Source organism: Palaemon carinicauda, chromosome 2 (assembly GCF_036898095.1).
Source record: "Palaemon carinicauda isolate YSFRI2023 chromosome 2, ASM3689809v2, whole genome shotgun sequence".
NCBI classification, from domain to species: domain Eukaryota; kingdom Metazoa; phylum Arthropoda; class Malacostraca; order Decapoda; family Palaemonidae; genus Palaemon; species Palaemon carinicauda.
In genome coordinates this window covers 94,995,550-95,014,051 of record NC_090726.1, presented here as the reverse complement: position 1 = coordinate 95,014,051, position 18,502 = coordinate 94,995,550, and the positions used below count along the sequence as shown (strand labels likewise).

General features: G+C 42.5%; 1 pseudogene; it reads right to left on the bottom strand.

The window, feature by feature from the left end:
- Nucleotides 1-16,220: 16,220 nt before the first annotated feature.
- LOC137630116 (5S ribosomal RNA) lies at nucleotides 16,221-16,339 on the bottom strand (annotated as a pseudogene).
- Between the last annotated feature and the right edge of the window lie 2,163 nt (nucleotides 16,340-18,502).

Below are 18,502 nucleotides of genomic sequence, written 5' to 3'. Positions count from 1 at the left end.
GACTACCTGAGTCATCGAAACTCTTGGTATACTATCATGGAAGAGGAAATCATATGCAATCAAAATATCTTATACGTATAATTTGCCTATTATCTTCATTTAAGTTAAATAACACCAGGAACACTTCTTATATCATGCATGAAAGTAACCTAAGGCATCTAGGCTAGGGGGCCTAGGAACAGTAAATCGGCTATGCATACGCCGAAACTAAGGAGTACTAACGGCATAATATAACTAATTCCTAGCAATGAAGACTAAATAGCTAATAAGATAGAAGCTATAAAACCGGGAAGGTTGTTCTGGCTAACTAAATAACGCATGCGTTGTGAACGACAGTGCCGAGGCGCCTCCGGTCTAGGCAAGAGCTCTCCCACAAAAGCAAATCCCTATTTATTTCGAGAAAAACGTTACTTTACGGCTAGAGCTGCATTTATACGATATAAGAGGTGGGTACTCAACTTTGCAGAGGTAGAAGAAGCTGAAGATTGCGACATGATATCCGATATAGCGAAATAACTAAGAAAAAACACCTGGTTGGGACGCTACAGCGAATGGAATGGAGATGGCGGGCGGATACTACATCATCCAAGATGGCGACGGGTATGACGTCATCTGAGTGCCCATAACTGTAACGGAGGAGGCGAACTTTGTAACGGCTCCTCCCTAATCTTGCCACTTCTTCCCCCTCGAAGCGTAAACGCTATGTGGAGTGTAGATAGCTATGTGGCGTGTCAAGAATATTATGCGATATCCTAAAAGGCAACTTAAGGGATATTCACGCCAGAAGTTAGAATTCTGGAGACCTTTAGTTTAATTCTCTGGGAATATCCACTGTAGTCAAATATATCCCAGGAAGCTACTGAAGGAACCTTCCATCAGGATGACATGGCCTGAGCCCCCCCCCCCCCAAAAAAAAATATATATATATACATATATATATATATATATATATATATATATATATATATATATATATATATATATATATATATATATATATATATACAGTGAACCCTCGCTACTTCGCGGTTCGACCATCGCGGATTCACCACTTCGCGGATTTTTTTCATAACCCATGTATATACATATATCGCGGATTTTCCGGAAATTTCGAAAATAACGCGATGTGACCGATGGTGCGAGATTGGAGAAAGTAAGGAAAATTGAATCATGATTGATTTTCAATATAAATGAAACTTTGAGGAGCAACAAAGATATCATTTGTTAGAGAGATAGAGAGAGGTAAGGAATGGGAGGTAGTGAAAAGTAGCCCACAGAGAGAGAGAGAGGTAGAGAGAGAGAGAGAGGTAGAGAGAGAGAGAGGTAGAGAGAGAGAGAGAGAGAGGTAGAGAGAAAGAGAGGTAGAGAGAGAGAGAGAGAGAGGTAGAGAGAGAGAGAGAGGTAGAGAGAGAGAGAGAGAGAGAGAGAGAGAGAGAGAGAGGGGGGGGGGGTTTAAATGTAATAAACAAAAAAATTTGATAGGTTATAACACATTGGTGCTTATGTAATATCAACTGTATACTGTAGACGGTTTGAATAAGTTAAGAAATAGTATAAACGATACTTTGTTAGTCAGCTGATCTAATCACAGCCAAAAGTAAAACAAAAAGAAGTCAACAATACTCGATTTTCAAAACACACCCGAAATTTAAAAACAAAAGTACACGCTTTCTTAATGTGCAATTAACTATTTAAAGAGTAGCAATTTTTTAGAATAAAATGATGTTTCCCAAAAAATAGTGGTTTGCTGATGAAATCGGATGCCGTATTTTTAGCTATGATTGAAATGGATGTAGACTCGGCATAATTTTTTCGTTTCGTATTTAATTGACACTAAGAAAACTAATTTTAGTTTCTTCATCTAAATGTAAGTATTGTATAACACGAAGAGAGAGAGAGAGAGAGAGAGAGAGAGAGAGAGAGAGAGAGAGAGAGAGAGAGAGAGAGAATGAATCAGCTGTTGTAATCAAATGGCGTGTTTTTGTTTCGTGAGAATTTCATCGCCACGACTATAACAACAACATACTGTACTGAACTTTACAGTATTATACAGACTACTGTAATATGATAAAGTAAAATATTTGTAATCTATTTTATATGAAATGGGGCTATTTTTTTTTGTTTAAAATTTACATTTACGTATGTAAAACAACTCTCTCTCTCTCTCTCTCTCTCTCTCTCTCTCTCTCTCTCTCTCTCTCGTAAATTGTTTTCCTGCTTTGCTACGTATGTATGATTTTATATAGATACGGTAAATAATATTTGTAATAACATATTTTATAAAAGCTTTTACTGTACAGTAATATCATTATTTATCACTTTCATCATGCGCGTTAAATGCCTTCGTTTGTTTACTGAGCGTACTTTATGACGCCGTCGTTTCAGGCGGCGTCATAAAGAAAAACATTTCATTTGGAAGTCCTAAGAAAAATTAAGTAAAACATTGATAATAACAAAATCAACATACTGTACTGAATAATCAATATAATCGATGCAAAAACTAACCTATACACAGATGTGTAAATGCGTTTGTTTCTTCATTATGATCAGAGATAAACGTAAACAAAACATTGGTTGCCATTTTTTATCGTGCTTTTTGGCGTGTTTAGGAAATGCATGATATAAAGTCGCCTTTAATATTTGTGCCTGTTTTAGTTTAGGGTACTGTAGTACATGCATTAAGTGTTCTGTACATTAAAGGGTAGTTTGTTAACAGTACTACGTACAAGGGAAGGTTTTAAAAGTCTGAATATACATGTTAAATAAATAGGTAAATATGGTGTCACTACTTCGCGGATTTTCACCTATCGCGGTCGGGTCTGGAACCTATCTACCGCGATAAACGAGGGTTCACTGTATATATATATATATATATATATATATATATATATATATATATATATATATATATATATATATATATATATATATATACAGTATACAAATAAGCCATATGTATTTTTGATACATTAATGTCTGGATTCTCTCAATGACCTCGGGATCAGAGCCCCAGGCGAAATCACGCAAAGACAAGAGCTTGTGACCGGCCGGGAATCGAACCCAGGTCCGGCAAGCTTGTATAGACAGTGGCTAAACCACTTGGCGTTGAGAGAATCCAGACATTAATGTATCAAAAATATATATGGTTTATTTGAATATGAAAAACACATCTAAATGTGCAAAATTTATCATTATATATATATATATATATATATATATATATATATATATATATATATATATATATATATATATATATATATATATATATATATATATATATACAGAGAGAGAGAGAGAGAGAGAGAGAGAGAGAGAGAGAGAGAGAGAGAGAGAGAGAGAGAGAGAGAATCTGTAATCCAATCATCAGTTTATAGTTGTCTTTTTCCTTTTTGTAGTAGGTTAAGAGTCGCAACACAAAAGCATTATGACAAGCTTGTGGAGAATGGTGAAACATTCTAGAAATTATATAAAATGTCAATAGTAGGCAGTAAGCACAATCACCTCTCTACTGCCATCCAAGATTTTTATTTTTTTGTCTTCTTTTTCGTAAGAATTACCTAATAATTAAATAATAAACACAAGGGAGGGTAAAAATGAGTTTATTCAAACTTAATAACTAATCAGTATCTTTAGATTCCATCAAAGAATAGTATAATTCACTACAACTTATATATTATTTGATAACCATACAGAAATGGGGCCCAACGTCATGGTCGACACACGTCATTCTGCGCCTGTTGCCAGGTTTTAATTTCTGTTCTTACCAAGATCATGAAATTGAGATGACATTTCTTGATACAAAGTGAGACAATAATACCGAGCAAGTACATGAATCCATTTTTTTTCTTAATTTGGTTGGTGTATCAAACTCTGGTGGTTCCGGTTTCACATCAATCATAAGCCTAGTCCATTAGTTATATTAAAAGAGGGTGTTATGGGCCTTGAAGTAGATAGTAGTCTTGTAAAAGTGTGTTAACTATATTCTTTTACAACTGTGGTATGATTATAGTTTAGATTATTGCCAAAAATTTTGCATGCTTGTCTTCATCAGTCTTGATTTAGGCTAACTCCTACACTTAGAGCCTGGCCATGACTGGTAAACGTGTACAAATGCCCCCCCATCTTCTACCACATAACCATATGGCTCTCGTGAGGCAACCACCCCTGCCTTGGTACTAATACATCATAGCATGGAGCTGCAGCCCTGAAGGTACTCTCTGGGAGCAGTGGATGGTGTTTTACAGTTGTCTTTTGGGCGACAGAATTTCACTTATCTACTTAGCCTTAGTGTCTGGCTGGGTGGCTCTGGTTGTGGGGACTTGTTCCCTGTGTCTACACTCTGTTGATCCCTTAGAATGAAACCAACCCTCCTGTCGTGTCACCTTACCCATTGCTAGGATTTCTTTCTTAGTTTTTGGTATACTGGCAGCCGGTTGTGAGGACTCGTTCTCTGTGCCTACTTACTGCAGAACCCTTGGAACGATGTTAATAGTTCTAATACTACAGTTAGACCTTCCTGTCCTGCTGCTTTACCAATTTTTAAGCCTCCCTTCCTCTTCCCCTTTCACTCCCCCGCTGCCTTGCTAGTCTTGTTTTGCTTGGTGTGGAACCTAGTTCCCTCCAGTCCAGGTTTCCCTTGCATCTGAGGTATCCTCAGTTGCTATATAGATGGACAGGATAGCTTGTTGGTCATCTAGTCTGGCTTTGGGTAGACGAGTTATTGATCCTTCAATGGATTAATTCTCTCTGTGGTTGTTGCTTGCGGCTGTTGCATTGTCGGCGCTGGTGACTCATGTATCCATATCCTCAGAAATGTTTAGTTATTTTGTCATAGTATTGCAGAATGTGTTTTAAATTAATCTTTTACAATTGTGGCATGATTATAGGTTATCCCCCTCTTTTACTATAGTCTGCATGTGCGTACTTTATCAGTCTCGACTTAGGCTAACTCTACCCTGGCTGTCAGCCATGACTGGTGAATATGTACTTGTGCACCATCCCCTTCTATCACTTAAACTTACTGGTTTCGTGAGGGTGCCCATCCTCCCATGGTATTGATGCATCTTAGTAGGGAGCTGCAGTCCTGAAGGTCCTTCTGGGAGCATTGGATAGTGTTTTACAGTTGTCCATGGGTGACTGTTTTTCACTCATCCACTTAGCCTGTGTGTTTGGGCAGGCGACACAGGTCATGGGAACTTGTTCTCTGTGTCTACTTCTTATCCATCCATTGGAACTCACTACCTTGTTTTAATGCTGATAGGTAAACCTCCATTTAGTGCTGCCTTACCCATTCCTAGGCTTCCCTTCTTAGATTTTGGTAGGCTAGCGGCTGGTTTGAGGACTCGTTCGAGGACTCGTTCTCTGTGCCTTCTTACTGCAGACCCCTTAGAACTCCATATTAGTTCTAATGCTACAGTTAGGCCTTCCTGTCCTACCACCTCACCAATTTCTGGGTCTCCCTCCCCCCTTTTTCTGTGGCAGCTGGTGTGTCTACTTGCTGTGGAACTTTGTTCCCTTCCCAGTCTAGTTCCCTGGTGACTGAAGTATCCTTCGTTGTTATATAGATGGATGGGATAACTTGTGGGCTATCTAGTTTGGCTCTAGGTAGGCGAGATTTTTAATCCTTTCCTGGATTAATTCTCTCTGCCTCCTTAGAGACCACTCTTTGGTGGTATAGTTGCCCCTTCCCCTTCGTAGTTAGGCCATATCCCTTACTGTCTTAGGATCCTTTTGTCTAGTCTACTTACCCTGGCCTTTGAGTTTGCCTCATCTGCTTTGTAGGCTAGGCTTGCCTGCACAGTATTTCTTATGGTCTAATCCTATCCAGGCAGAGAGCTGGTATCCCTTGGGGTTCTCCTCTGCTGCATAGTCTATGACTGTAGCTTCTCATCCTTTGCTATGTACCTCTTGCTGTGGACCCATGACTCCTTTGCCTGGTCGGTTTATCCTGGCAGAAGTGTTACATACTGTCCCTGCTTCCAGTCTTGTCAGCTTGAGCTCTTCTAGCATTGAATGTCAGTGGTCTATGGTGGGAACCCCAACCCCCTCCTCCTCTGCCACCTTAGCTGCAGCCTTAGGCTGGTCATCTACACCTACTTTTCTTCTTCCATATCTGAGGAACATTATCCTCTGAAGTTGGTCGATTGGATCCCGCCTGGTTGTCAGGATTTCTCTTGAATTTACAATTCTTGGCTTTTTAACCATCTTGTATGGCTCTCATTGTCATTATGAGCGCCCCCCCCCCTCAAATTTTCCTTGATTTAATGATAATGACCAGATCTTGGCAGGTTTACTTATCTACTGCCTTTCATTCATGTGCCTTTCCCCCTGACAGTGAACTTTTTCCATTTAGGATCATCCCCATTATCCTTGTCGAATGGTTAATGCCTCAGCTGCATTGTGTCGACATCCTTGGGATGTTGCAAGGTCAGTTCATGATGCCATTGTTGCTAGAAATAGCTTCCGCTTTAGACCCAGCTTCTGCTGGCTTAGGCAGGATGATAAGGGAATTTGCCACCTTAGGTTATCTAACTTTGTGGGTAATGGGGTTCCACTGATGTGACACTTTCCTCCATTTCCTACCACACTGTCTTTTATAATTGTTCATGAATCTCTCAAGATTTCTAAGCTGTTTGGCATAAGTCTCCACTGTAGTGTAGCTGTAGCCATAATGTGTGCAGTAGAAATTTTGTTTCTAGAAATATTTTTATAATACATTTCTATCAAATATTTATTTCTATGCTATTTTTAAGATTGAAAATTTCTTAATGACTTGTACTCATTAAAATTTTCTTTCTTTACAGGTTGCTGATGACATGGTGTGTTCAACAGTAACCTATACCAGGGGGTTCAAGTTGCCCTGTGGCCACAAGACTTGCCGGGAGCATACAGACTGTCATGTTTCCAAAGGGTCATTTGCAATTTGGGAACCTTCCACCTGCAAAATCTGCAAAGACCTGAGAAACACTGGCCTCCATGCTACCAACGTCTCAGGATGAGAAAGCGCGGAATCAGAAGACTATTCGTCACTGGGTTAGAGGTTTTCAGAAGAACTCTCAACAAGGTGCCTTCCTTCCATGGAAATTAAGGACTTCCTCTTTCTCAAGGCCGAGGTGACCACTGTTTTTGGTCGCCACCTAGCGATGGTTCAACTCCCGTCGGTACCACTGGATCATGCGAATGATGAAGTTTGGAACACTCTGGTAGTGATGAACCTAGACGCTAACAATATGTCGATAACTTCTTCTGTGACGTCAGAAAGGGAGAGGATCCTACTGACCACGGAAGTCTCTGATGATTCACTGGATGTCCATCAGGTAAGTACAATGCCCAGAACTTCTTCAGCTCATTCCCCTCTCCCTATATCTATGGCCGCTGCTTCTACTTCGGCCCCTGTTCCCACGCCAAATACACATTTGTTCTCAGGTCATTTGGAATTTATAACATCCATGAAGGCATTTAAGGAAAACTTATATGCTGAACATAAACATGCTCAAGCTTCCCTAGAGGCAAAGATAGAAGCTTTCCAACAGGCACCTACGTCTAAGACTCCATCAGCTTTGAGCCTGCCAAATTGCTCAGCTAAGAATTCTTGGCATTATGCTGAGCATATGGCTTTGAGTGAAGGGTACCTCCACATTGGAGAAGGTATGGGTTCTAAGTCATTCTCTGACTTAGAATTCTTCTCCTCTATTGACAGTTACCCTTATTGCTATGTAAGGCTTAACTCAGAAGCGTACATTAGGGATGATAAGATCCCTAGGGAAACTATCATCCTGTACCACAGCAAGGCTTAGTCCCTATTGGTTAAGGAGCTCAAGACGGCCGATTTTACTAATAGCCAACTTTTTGGCTTTGGCAGGAAGCAGGCCACCTTCATTGCTCCCTTCGCCTCTAAAAGTTTAGAAGCTGTGAAAAAAGCAGTAGTGGAGAGTAGACCATTGCTAGCGCTAGAAGAGTGCAAACCTGATTCCCTAGCCCTCCCTTATGACTCGGACAGTTGGAAACACTTTTACTGTTGGAAAACCTGATAAGGACATAAGGACATAAGGACATCGGAGGTAAGCAGTTTAATAAAAGGCTGCCTAGAATTCCCGAATTCCTGTTGAAGGGAGAACTGGAAGCCAAAGAGAGACTATCTGGGTCTTTATCCCACCATTCCTATCTGGAGATGTTAACTGGGAACTATTCCAAATCTGACCTCTTCCCTGTCTGGGCAAAAACTACCTTGGCTACTTTCCATAGGGATCACCATGTTTTATTCTTAGCTAGAAGAGCATGTAGAGAACATGGTCTAGCCGCAGCAACTATTAGGCGTGAGCCTAAAAAGATGATTGACTCTAACATCGGGGGGAAAGATCTCTTTCTCTAGAAATTGGTTAAGGAAGTAATGGACAGAGCAGCTCAGGAGAATAAGAGCCTTATGCAAAAGTGGGGCATGTCCTCTAAAAGGAAATTTACCCCCTGTGAAGGACCTCAACCCAAGAGCAAGTGGCCTAGGAGACCCTTTAAAGGAAGGAAATCCTTTCCTGTCACAACAGCCCAAGTTGCCGCCATCCTCCGGACTGTGTACACGATTCCCCAGCAGTATGTATCACAGTCTCCAGCCTTTAATCCAGCATATGAAAGAGCCACCACAACTCTTCACCCTGCCAGAGCTCAAAAGAAAAGCTCTAGTGGCAAAGGAAGGTCTGGAATGGGCAGTTAGTCTAGAGGCCGAGGAACTAGAGGCTAGGCATTTAAAGAAGCAGGTCCTTCACAACAACAATGAGGAGCTACCGGTAGGGGGACGACTTTACCTTCTAGGGATCGATGGGAGTTCGATCCCTGGGCTCACAGCATAGTTTCCAAGGGACTAGGCTGGAAATGGAGACAGAAACCACCCTAGTTCAAGAGGTTCTTCCAACCCTCAACCCCATTCTTGGAGGATTACGTTCAGGATCTTCTCCAGAAGGGAGTTATCTGTTGCACAAAATTAATGAACTTTGAAGGGCGGCTATTCTGCGTACACAAGAAAGATTTGAACGCTCTTCAAACTATTCTGGACTTGTCCCCAAGAAAGATTTGAACGCTCTTCAAACTATTCTGGACTTGTCCCCACTTAACAAATGTATTCGGACCGATAAGTTCCAGATGCTAACTATCCCACAAATACGGACCAGACTACTCAGGGTTCCTACACCATGTCCATCCATCTTACAGATGCCTATTGGCATCTCCCGATAGGTCGGCGCTTCTCCCCCACCTTGGTTTTAGACTGGCAAGAAAGGTCTACATATTCAAAGCTATGGCCTTTGGGCTCAGTATACGTAGCTCCAAGGATTTTCACAAAGCTAGTCGAGGCCATCATCCAACACTTAAGGACCGAAGGCCTCCACGTGATGGTATACCTAGATGACTGGCTAGTTTGGGCTGCAACAAAGTTGGAATGTCTAATAACAGCTCAAGAAGTCATGAAATTCCTGCAGTCTCTGGGCTTTCAAATCAACCTCAAAAGTCCAGGCTCTCTCTGGCTCAGGAATATCAGTGGCTATGGCTTAACTGGAATCTAAAGTCACACATCCTCTCTCTACCGTAAGGCAAGAGAAAGGAAATTGTGAAATCTGTCAGGTGCCTACTTCGCTCAAGAGTACTCACTAGACGGCAATGGGAACGAGTCTTGAGTTCACTACAGTTTGCTGCCATCACAGACCCAATCATAAAAGCAAGACTAAAAGATGCCAACAGAGTCTGGAGGAGAAAGGCATCAAATGCTTGGAGAGATCTTCGCCACAAAATCCCAGCCTTACTGTGAAAACAGCTCAAGCCGTGGTCTACCGACAAGAGCTTGTCGACACACGTCCCTCTACAGTATCCTCCTCCTTCTATGACAATTCACACGGATGCCTCAGAACAAGGTTGGAGGGGACATTCTCCTTCCAAGAAAATACAGGTTGGTGGTCAACCACATTTTGGAAACTTCATATCAACATTCTGGAAGTTCTGGCAGTGTCTTTGACTCTGAAAAGACTGAAACCCGAAGACAAAATCACACATCAAATTAGTCATCGACAGAAAGACGGTAGTTCACTGTGTCAACAGACAGGGCTCCAGGTCTCCTCAGATCAACCATGTGATTCTAGCCATTTTCACTTTAGCAAAGCAGAGGAATTGACATCTCTCAGCAGTTCACATAGGAGGTTTTCATGATGTGACGGCAGACCCCCTGCTCTGTCAAGATCCAAGCCTTTGGAAACAGAATGGTCTCTGGATGCAAAATCATTTTGTTTCCTTCTAGAGCAAGTCCCAGAACTGCAAATAGATCTCTTTGCTTCAGCAAGTAGCTTTCCTGGTACGTTGCGCAAAATTTAGATCCAGAAGTGTCAGGAACGGATATAATGTCCATGGATTGGAACCAGTGTAGTGGTTCCCAAGTTTTCCAAGAACAATTGGTATCTTCTTGTTTTGGAACTCAAGCCTCTTCAGCTCCCTCTACCATCTCCAGTGCTGTCCCAAGATGTTAAACGGAAGACTGTCTTTGTTTCTTCTTGGATAACAAAAAGCCTTCAGCTCATGATTTTCTCGGCCTAGCAGTTCAAAGAAAATTTGGAGTTGCGAAGGAGAGAATTGACTTTATAGAAGAGTAAAAGTCCAATACCATGAAACAGCAATACTTGTCTTCCTGGAAAAAATGTGTAGATTTCGTTAAAGTACATCAGCCCTCTTCCATTATTATGGACTTCTGCATTTCTTTCTTTATTTCATTACATGTACAAGGTCTGGCCTCTACAACTATCGCCTCATGTAAGTTGGCACTAACTACACCCATTGCTTATGCTTTTGATATTGAACTCAATAACAGGCCGTTCAATAAGATCCCAAAGGCTTGTGATAAACTGAAACCTAACGCTCCTCCCAAATCTATCCTATGATTGTTGAATAAAGTCTTGCTCTTTGCCTCCTTGAAAGATAATGCCACTACCTCTCTGAGGGATCTTACTCAAAAGGCACTCATTTTGCTTGCTATGGCTTCTGGTGCTAGAGTCAGCAAAATTGTAGCACTTTCAAAGGATGATGGCCAAATCGAATTTCTGGAATCGGGGGAAGTAATTCTTTACCTAGATCCTGCATTCTTGGGGAAAAATGAACTTTTCACAAAACACTGGGGGCCTTGGAAGATTGTTCCACTAAAGGAGGATCCTTTGCTGTGGCCTGTGGAATGCCTTAATGCCTACCTGTCGAAGAGTTGGGCCTTTAAAGGGAGTCAAATTTTTAAAAGGGAAATGACAGGATCTAATGTTTCTCTGAAACAATGAAAGTCTAAACTCGCCATTTTCATCAGGAGGGCTGACCCTGATAGTATGCCATCGGTTCATGACCCTAGAATGTTTTCCCATCTTTAGCTAGTATCTTGACCATTCAGTTTGAAACTGTGATGGATCTGGTGCTTTTAATATTTTTAATTTTTTTTTTCCATTGTAGTGGTTTGTGGAATGTGGCCAGATGTAGCACGCAGACTGCCTAGTGTCCGAATGCCGACCACACCCCAACGTACACTACACAAAAAGGTAAAACGGTGGAATATCCAGAAATCTGGGCAAAAGGTAAACAGTCAAGAGAACTGTGCACCACCCCTTGATTTTTTATACTTGGCAAGGGGACCCACCTAGAACCTCAAATTTCCCTATTATCTTTCTTGGGCTCGAGCCGTGTCATCCTGATGGAAGTTCCTCAATGGCAGCTTTCTACTTTAGGATATTTCTGCGAGTGATATGCCAGAGAATTTTACCTGCAGAGGTATCACGGAGTTCTAACCTCCGGAGTGAATATCCCAAAAGATATCTTGTATACACCAGGGACGTTCTTAAAACAAGCCACAGCTATCCTTCCCTGAATAGAGTTAACCTTGTCTCGAAGGATATGGGATAGGATTGGATAAGTGGGCGAGAGAGCCGTTACAACGCCCAATCCCAGTGTGCTGCAACTAACATGTTTCCTGTAGAAGCATTCCTTTTTGCAGACAAAATCTTGACGGTTGCTTGGAGTTTTTCTGCTTGTTTTCGTATCTTTTTGAGTGATTTAGGGTTCATGGATGCTTCAGCTTCTTCCTCATCGACTAAGAGAAGTTTGCGTCTCCACCCCATTTTATACTCGATGTACATGCTTTTTATTGCCTGTGGCAGGCATGCAGTCGGCGCCGGCGAATAATGTATCCAAATCACTCAGAAAAGCTTATTTTTTTAGTCATATTATTGTAGGAATACGTTTTATATTCTTTTACAGTGTGGTATGATTATGGGGTATCCTACCCTTTTATCTGGTGTTACATGTGCGTTTTTCATGTCTTAACTTAGGCTAGCTCTACCCTGGCCAGCAGCCATGTCTGGTGAAACAACACTTGCGCACCCTCCCCCTTCTTCCATCTAACCTTACTGGTTTCATGAGGCTGCCTATCCTCCCATGCTGTTGATTCATCAAAGCGAGGAGCTGCAGTCCTGAAGGTCCCTCTGGGAGTTGGATAGTGTTTTCAGTTGTCCTAGTCAGCATCAATGACCTTAGATGTCAAGATGCCAGAAAACCAGTTGCCTAGGATGACTGTCTTCACTTTCCACTTAGCCTATATGTTTGGCAGGGCGACACAGGTCTTGGGAACTTGTTCCCTGTGTCTACTTCTTGTTTACCCATTGGAACTCATTACCCTCTGTTCTAATCCTGACAGGTAGATCCCCTTGTGTCACCTTACCCATTTGTAGGCTTCCTTCTTAGATTTTGGTAGGATATGACTAGTTGTGACAATTCGTCACTGGGTTAGAGGTTTCCAGAAGAGCTCTCAAAAAGGTGGCCCTTGTCTTCCTTCTATGGAACAAAAGGATTTCCTCTTTCCCAAGGCTGAGGTGACCGCTATTTTTGGTCACCAACCAACTGTTCAACTCCTGCCGGTACCAGTAGATCATGCAGATGATGCAGTGTGGGACGCTCTGCAAGTCATGAGCCTAGACGCTGACAACATGTCGACATCTTCTTATGTGTCATCAGAGAGGGAGATGATCCTGCTGACCACGGAAGCCTTTGAGGAGTCATTGGATGTACATCAGGAGAGTACAGTTCCTAATACTTCTTTAGTTTGTTCCCCTATCCCTGCTGCTCAGGCTCCGGCTTCTACTTTGACCCCTGTTCCTACACCGGATAACCCTTTGTTTCCAGGTCAAATGGAATTATGGCATCCAAGAAAGCTATCTTGGAAAACCTAAACGCCAAAGATAAACGTGCTGAAGCGGACCTAGTAGCGAAAATAGAAGCTTTAAAAAAGGCACCTACTTCTAAGGCTCCCCCAGCTTCGAGCCTACCTGAATGCACAGTTAAGAAATCTTGGCGTTATGCTGAGCATATGGCTTAAGTGAAGGGCACCTCCACATCGGAGAGGGTTTTGGTTCTAAGCCAGTATCTGACTTGGAATTCTTCCCATCGATTGATTTGATAACTATCCTTACTGCTATGTAAGACTTAACTCGAAAGCATCCATTAGGGATGATACACCCCTAAGGAACTTATTATCTTGGACCACAGCAAGGCTCAGTCTCTTTTGGTTAAGGAGCTAAAGACAGCCTAATTCACTAATACCCAACTTTCTGCCTCGCAGGAAACAGGCCACCCTTGTAGCTCCAAAGGATACTGTCTTTCCCTCAGCCTCTAAAAGCTTATAGACTGTAAAGAAAGCAGTAGTAGAGAGTAGACCATTGCCAGTGCTAGAGGAGTGCAAACCTGTCTCCATAGCCTTTCCTTATGATTCAGACAATTGGGAAGATGTCCTACATACTTTTATGGTTGAAAAACTAGATAAAGAGATCAGAGGCAAGCAATTCAATGAGAAACTGCCTAGAATTTCCAAATCCCTATGAAATGGAAAAACTGGAAGCTAAAGAGAGATTATCTGCCTCCTTATCCTTCCAATCTTATCTAGAGATGCTAATTGGAAACTATTCCAAATTTGATCTCTTCCCGGTCTTGGCAAAGAGATCTACACGCTTTCTTCCTAGCCAGAAGGACATGTAGAGAACACGTCTAGCCACAGCGACGATCAGGAATGAACCCAAAAAACGAATCGACTCCAACATCTGGGGGAAAGACCTCTTTCCCAGGAAATTGGTTTAGGAAGTCATGGACAAAGCAGCTCAGGAAAATAAGAGCCTTATACAGAAGTGGGGTATGTCCTCTGAAAGGAAATTTACACCCGGAGAAGGACCTCAGCCCAATGGCAAGAAGCCTAAAAGACACTTTAAGGGGAAGGAAATCCTTTCCTTTCACAACAGCCTCAGTTACTGCCATTCCTCAGACAGTGTACATGGTTCCTCAGCAGTATGTTTCACAGTCTCCAACCTTCAACCCATTGTATGAGATAGCCACCACTACATTTTACCCTGTCAGAGCACAAAAGAAGAGTGCCAGTTGCAGGGGAAGGTCTGGAAAGGGTGGTCAGTCTAGAGGCCGAGGAAGTAGAGGCAAGTCGTTTAAAGACGCAGGTCCTTCACAACAACGAGTAGCTACTGGTAGGGGGGATGACTTTACATTTTCAGTCTACTATGAATAGATATTGGTATAGGTTACAGAGGTTTCCTAATTCATTGTCATTTGAAGCTGCCAATAGAGAGAATTACTATGAGGCTCACTCTACATCCCCAAAGCCGTATGGATTCAGAGTGAAAGAACTGCTGAATAGCCTGAATCTTTCCAAGAGCAGGGTACTATATTTTAGGCTATCAGTCACCCCTCCCTGGAAATTTCCAGAGATCTCTCTGTAATTATTACACTGGCTCTAAAGTCAACATGATAATTGAAGAAATTCAGTCCACACTTTTAGAACATGCAGAATAACACAGGGATAGTGGGTTTATATTTATGGATGGCTCCAAATCCAGTGCTGGCGTTAGGTTTGGAATGTACCATTTTCGTTTTAGTTATAAACGTGCGGTCTTTTTAAACCCTCTATCTTTACAGCAGAGCTGTATGATATCCTGACTGCTATTGAAAAAATAGCAGTAATGAAAGAGGACAATTTTACTATTTTTAGTGATGCAAAAAGTGTGTTGCAGGCACTGACGGTTTTTAATCCAATCGAGCCTTTAGTTTCAAAAATTTTAGAGTGGCTCTATATTTGTTGGAGTGCTGGCAAAGAAATTAAGTTTTGCTGGGTCCCGGCTCATGTGGGTGTGCCTGGTAATGAAGCTGCTGACGAATTAGCAAAAGAGGCAGTAGACAAATTACTTCCTGGAAGATATCATCCTAGTAATGACTTTTTGCCTGATATCAAAAAGTGTCTTGGTGATGTTTGGCAACGCTACTGGAATTCTGTTGATCAGATTAAGATGAAGGAAATAACAAATGCAATACCCACATGGAAGTATGACAATATGCCAAGAAGGTGGAGGACTGTCCTCTTGTTGCCTTAGAATTGGGCACACTCGTTTGACTCATGAGTTCCTGTTTACTGGCAGGTGTTAGCCATTTTGTGATGATTGTTTGGTCCTTCTTCACTGTGAGGTATTTACTTATTGAATGTCCTAGTCTTGTGTGTATCAGGGAACAATTCCTATCTGAAGCTCGTAGTGAGGATGGCAGGTGCATCCTCCAAGATTCTTGGAGGGGACATTTTTTTATGATGATGGTAGTATGTTTAAATTCATATTAGAAGCTGACCTTCTTACTCGTTTTTAATGCATTAAATTTTTAAAGTTTCATTGTTAAGTTATTTATTAATTTGCTTTATTTTTAGTTTTTTATCTTAGTTATTAATTCTTAATAAGCTGGATAAAATTGACATCAATGACCAATGATGTTATGATGCCAGATAATTACAAATCATTCATTCATGCTATCCTTGTCAAGTGAGGATTTCCTTTTGGGATCATTAACTCCAGTATGTCCAACTTTGAATAAATAATCATACTCATTTATAATTCACTTGTAACCATAAATTAATAAACATTCGGTCACATATTCGCTTGTTGATGCAATTAATTACACCAGCGTGTACACGCTTCAACCCGACTCGCGAGATTTGGCAAAGGCTGCTCCGCCATTGTGTGACGTCACGGAGAGACAAGTTGACTCAGCCACCTGGTTTGTTTACATTCAGCTTACCACATGAAAATGAGTTCAGACAGCAAACAGCGTAGATTTTAGCGATTTTTCTATAGATTTGTATGATATTAACGAAGATGATGTAGCAGATAACGAGCATCAGTCATCAGCATCTGGTATTCCCAGGTGGTCACTCATCCAAGTACTGACCAGACCCAACGTTGCTTAACTTCGCTGATCGGACGAGAAGCAGTGTTTTCAACATGGTATGGCCATCACTAAATACAAACCCTTTCCCTCTTTATTGGGGAATATGCTTTTGGTGAAGCTGGAAGTCTAGCCATAAGACTCTTAGCAAGGTGTAATTACCCCATCGCTAGGGGATAGTACCATCAACCCCTCCCACACACACACACCAGTGTTGTCTTGCCACTTTTACTTTTAGCTCGATTGAGAGTGGACGCTGTCTCTCTCCACTACCCATACTGACTTATCTTTTCTTTTTCTCTTTTCAGGTTGTGAGTGTTTTCTTCTAGGTTGTCATGTGGACTTGTCCTGTGCTTGAAGGTTGAAAGCTCCGTACCTTCATGTCTCCGGTCAAGACAGACCCCCGTTGGCTCTGCCCGGCCGGCCAAGTACGACCTTGTAACCATGACAACACCTCCCAGTGGGAGAGGTTTAGCAGGCGGTGAAAGAAGAAGTTGAAGAGGGATTCTTCTACTTTGGGGTCATCCTCGAAGTCGAAGAAACCTCATCTTCATTCTTCCACCCTTCGATCTCTGCTCAAAGTTCCTTCTCGATCAATCTCCCCAAGGGATCGATCAAGCAAGAGCAGTGACATTTCAACCCCTAGGCAACCCTTAGATTCAAAGGACGTTGCCGCTTCCCCTAGCGAAGTTGCTCCATCCTTCTTCACAGTGGGTTACTTTTCTGTTGACAACCTTTTACAGATCTGGCCTTCCCTTGGTATCACTGGTCTTCCATAGAAGGAAGTCCTGTTCGAGTTGCTGCAGTTTGGAGCATAAAGGAACCACTGCAGTTTGAAGCAGAAAGGAAACACACACCAGCTTCCTCAGAGATGAATCTTGATCTCCTCCTGAGGGGTTCCGAAGGTTTTGTTTCAGAGGAGTTCCCAGCTTCCGCGCCCAGCGCACTCTCTCCAACCCAGACTCAGTTTTCTGGCATCCTTAGATGTCAAGATGCCAGAAAACTTCAAATCAATCAATCAATCAATCATAACTAGAGGTACCTCACCATCGACCAGTGCTCGCCATCCCCATCTTGCAGAGCCTGCAGTGATTCATCATGTGAACCAGGGCCAGCGCTCTACCAGGCTTCAACGTATGAGCAGTCTCCTACTCCTCATCGTGTTCCAGCATGCATCCATTCAGCGCACAAACCAGTTCTAGCTCATTAACGTGTTTGAGTGTGTGACCAAATTCCAGCTCCTGACCACTCTCTAACGAGTGACTCCTTGCCAACTCGACTCTACGTGCCTTGTGAGATCCTGTCTGCACACTCCCGTCATCCTGAGCACAATCACCCTCCTGTATGTGATTGCCCCCTGCTTGTAACTATGATGCCTCATCTTCTCGGAGTTTTACCTCGGTTTGGGAGTCAGGACCCAGTTCCTGCTAGCGAGGGCACTTCTTCTCGGGATCGCCTAGCAGCTAGTGATCTTCCAGCAGTGAGTGACCTCCCAACGGCAAACATCCACCCAGAAGGGTGCAATCAACCAGCAACTTGTGACTTCACAGCAATGTATGTCCATGCAGCAGTGCATAGGAATGTAGTAGACCACGATCCAGTCAGTTGTTCTCCCAGATCTACACGTTCGCTAACCTGCTCAAACAAGAAAGAGCATGACAGCATGCCGGTTCCATTACAGGCAGGTAAGAGGAAACTTTCTCCCCAACAGATGGCTGAACTATGGACTCCTCGTAGGCGGCCTCTTGCTCGTTGACTTCCTAGTGATCCTCCTTTTTCCGTGCCAGCCTTCAGTAAGGATGCACCTTGGTTCAACGATTCGGTGAGAGCAGTTCACCTGGCGGTTATCGGCTCTGCTCAAACTCTCGCAGATGAACACATAAAAGCAGCCTTGACCAGCACACATTTGATCCCGTTGAAGACTTCCGTTCCTTAGAACCTCTCCTCTTTATGACCCTAGGCCCAAGAGTTCCATTCCAGTTCCACCTCAGGAACATCAGCCCCCAATGATAGCATCACCAATTTGATTGAAGGTGCGCAACCTTCCTGGACCCACAAAGACGTTGCAGCAGGATTTCTCCCTGCTGGAGATGACACCCATGATGCCAACCTAGAAGAGGAGAATGCAGAGGCATCTTACTTCTCCTTGAGGCGATACCCTTCACCCCCGTACAAGCCGGGGTTTAAAATCCACTAGGGAGATTTCTTTGGCTAAAACCTATAGGCTTTCTCCCAT